Here is a 3,496-nt window from a genome sequence, read left to right on the forward strand (position 1 = left end):
CCCCGCGACCATAGCCCGCCTGGCCGCGCTGGCCCGCGGAGGGACCCTGCGGGCTGCTCTGCCACTCGCCCAGGGCTCGGCGCCCACAGCAACGACTGAACTTTGCGAGACCTTTCACTTCCCGGCCGCCGCCGCCGCCGCCGCCTCCTGGGCGTCCTCCTCAGCTTTTACCACCTCCTCTTGCGGCTGCGTCTCGGTCCCGTCCGTCTCCACGGGCAGTTCCATGGGATGCATTTTTATTGCACCGACACCGCGGCGCTCCGATGCCAGCCCTCCTCCCTCTCGCACCTCCACCCCTTCCTCCCTCCCGCCCCCCGCGCTTGACAGCCCGGGCGGTGGAGCCCGCGCGGCCCAGTCGCTCTGTCGCTGCCGCCGCCTGGAGAGGGGTCCCGGTGCCCCCACCGGGCGCCCCTGCTGCTCCCTGCCCTCTGGTCTCGCCCTTCTCAGCCCCGGCGTCCGCCGGTCACCTTGGCCCCCAGTTTCCCTCGCGCCCCTCCCGGCTCTTGTTCTGTATCTCCCTGCGTGACCCCCCCTGGTGCCCTCCAGCACCCACAGGCCTCCTCTGGGAAGGGATCTCCCACCTTCTCCCGGAACATTCCTGAGTGCAGTTGACTCCCTCTTGATCAGGTCAGGGCATGCCAAGGGGCTTAAAAAACGACAAAACAGGCTAGCGCCTACTTCCTACACCCCTCAGCAAAGCAAACCCTCCTTCTTCCTCCCGCCACCCCTTCTCCGAGAGTCCTACCACCCAGGGATAGAACCGCCAACCTAGCACGAAGTCACGGGGCACTGAGAGCGCACTAACTGCTAAGGGGCGTTCTGTGATTCGCCGCCGCCTTTTTGGAGGGCGTCTTGGCTGAACAATCACTGCCTGCTCTATTGTAGGATGTACCTAATTTGGTGTAAAAGGTGGTCCCTAATTCAAACTCAAGGTGCTAAAAAAAAGGGATGGGGCGGGGGTGGGGTGGGTCACAGGATTAGCTAGTGGGCAGTTGAGGAACATCTCTGTGTAGAGGCAGGGAGAGACCTGACAAAGAGAACCAACTTGGCCCTTCCCAGTACTCTCACTCAACAGAGTATGTTGTGCTGTGAAACAATAATGTTAGAAAATAAGTTACACGTAACAATTTAGTAGCAACCACAAGCAGCTAATTGAGGATAGGGATTGCTAATGGCTGGTGCTTATGGAACGAGAATAAACAGCAGTTGAGTCTGGGACTTTTGCAGGTTAAGTGAAAATAAAACTCTGTGTACACATCAGGGACATTGGCAAAAGTTGAGTAGAAAGCATTTTTTTTTTAATTGCAGAGTTCATTTTGTGCCTCTGAATATTTTCCACAAACCCAGTTACAGATCCCAATACCAGTTTCGAGTGCTACAGATGTAAAGCACATTTATTAACTTCTGAGTCTACTGTATTTAGGCATGACTACTCCATTTCTCACTATGAATTATAAAAAGCTTTTAATAAGGGCACCAAGCCTGCATTAGTTACATACTTCCTTGATTGCCTCTTACTGGTTCTTGTTGCTTCTAAAAAGACAGTGAGTTCTTAAATGGTAGGGCAGTCTTTTACATTTAGTCTACACAAAACATTATTACATTTTTGTTATATCCTCCACATTATTCTTAATTGGGGAGCCCCTGCTAGGGGTTCAATGGATGTCCATTAAATGTTTTTTGACTGACTTGGGTTAAAATTATTGTTATATACTGACAATAGGAACTAAGGAGAAAACCAGTGAAATCAGAATGATTCTCCGTAGTCTAACGGGATCTGCACATTCTACACCAATACTTTATCTAAGAAGCAGCTCAGGGGAGAAAAGCAGTCAACATGCCAATCAATTTCACTTGGTTGTAAAGACATAGTCTAATTGGGCATAAATCATATTTTCATACAGAAGAAGCTATCCAGGAAAAGTTTACCTATATAAGGAAAATCTTGCTCAGTAGTAAGTATATTATTATCTATGGTTTCATGTTTTTGAAAATTTCAGCAATGGATTCAGAATTTTTTTTTTAGTTTTGTGAACTAGTAGGAAGCTTAGCAAACTTACTGAATTTCAATAATAAGTTTTCAGAAACCACATAATTGAGAAATTCAATCTGGAGTACTGATGAGAAGCTGAAAAAAAAGAAGTTTTAAGGGACCATTTGGTGCAGGGACAAAGTTCCGAAAGGCTGTAAAGGTGTCAGTCTATGATAATTTCATAGAATTAATGAGGTTCCTAATGGATCATAGGATATTGAGAATCAGATGGGACCTTAGGGATCCTTGAGGCCATCTTCTCTCCTGGTCAGGTATCCACAAAATCTGTCCAGTGTTCATCCAGTCTCTGTTCTAAAAATCTCAATAATCAAAAGCCTCAAAAAAAGGCCCTTTGTGGTATTGTCTTATTTAACTGTGACATCTCTCTTCTGGAAATTCTATTTATGTTTATAGTTTAGTCTTTTGCAACTACTATTAAGTCCAATTTCTTTTCTATCTGATAGGTATTCAAAGATTTGAAGTCAATTTTCATTGCTCTTTTAAACTAATCTCTAAGTGTTTATTTAATTACCCATGGAACGTGATTTCCAAACCTTTCAACGTTGTAATCATCCCTTTTCTGATATACTTCAGTTTGTCGAGATTGCTCTCATAATATGCACCTAGAGCTCAAACTCCGGTGCTGTCTGATCTGTATAGAATAAAATGGGACTAACAGTTCCCTTAACCTCAGTCTAGGATTTACATGGAGGTCCTGCATTGTGCTCAGCTGCTAATCAAAAGATTGAAGGTTTGAGTCCACCCAGAGGCACCTTGGAAGAAAGGCCTGGTGATCTGCTTCTGAAAGGTCACAGCCTTGAAAAGCCTATGTAGCACAGTTTTACTCTGACACATATGAGGTCACCATGAGTCGCAGTTGACTCACGGCCACTGGTTTTAGGATTTATATTGCTGTAGCCTAAAAGTGAAGGAGCTCTACTGCCACAATGGTTAAGTGCGTGGCTGCTGACTGAAAGGCTGTCGGTTTGAACCCACCTAGAGGCCCCTTGGGAGAAAGACCCGGCAATCTGCTCTGGTAAAGATGACAGCCTAGAAAACCCTATGGGAGCAGTTCTACTCTGTCACATGAGGTCACTATGAGTCAAAATCAACTTCTAACAACAACAACCTAAAAATACATTAGTTGCTTTGTGACATTGGCTGATATTATACTTGTAGTTAACTAAAATCCCCTCCCCTTTTTTTCCCTATGTCTTCAAGAGTCATTAATATAAGACAAAATATATTTTGTTTAATCACAAGGAAAGATTTTCATTAACATACATTGCATGTAATAACTATTCAATAAATATTTGTTTAAAGACTAAATCAAATTAAAATTGCTATATCTGAAAAACTTTTATTTCTTCATGAAATAAGCACCTATTTTCTAAATTAAAAAAAGAAAACTTCTATGGAAAATTTGACTCTCCAACAATACTTTATGTAAGTGGTATTACTTAC

The 3,496-nt window shown here is 44.4% G+C and overlaps 1 protein-coding gene across 1 annotated transcript in view; it reads right to left on the bottom strand.

Moving 5' to 3' along the window:
* Positions 1–733, bottom strand: part of NTN4 (netrin 4) — a 132,534-nt gene extending 131,801 nt beyond the window's left edge. Inside the window, exon 1 of the mRNA XM_004381237.2 lies at positions 582–733. The gene's annotated coding sequence lies outside the window, so the exon portion shown is untranslated. The remainder of the gene's footprint in view (positions 1–581) is intronic.
* Positions 734–3,496: the final 2,763 nt, after the last annotated feature.

Source organism: Trichechus manatus, unplaced genomic scaffold, assembly GCF_000243295.1.
Source record: "Trichechus manatus latirostris isolate Lorelei unplaced genomic scaffold, TriManLat1.0 scaffold00081, whole genome shotgun sequence".
Classification (NCBI taxonomy): domain Eukaryota; kingdom Metazoa; phylum Chordata; class Mammalia; order Sirenia; family Trichechidae; genus Trichechus; species Trichechus manatus.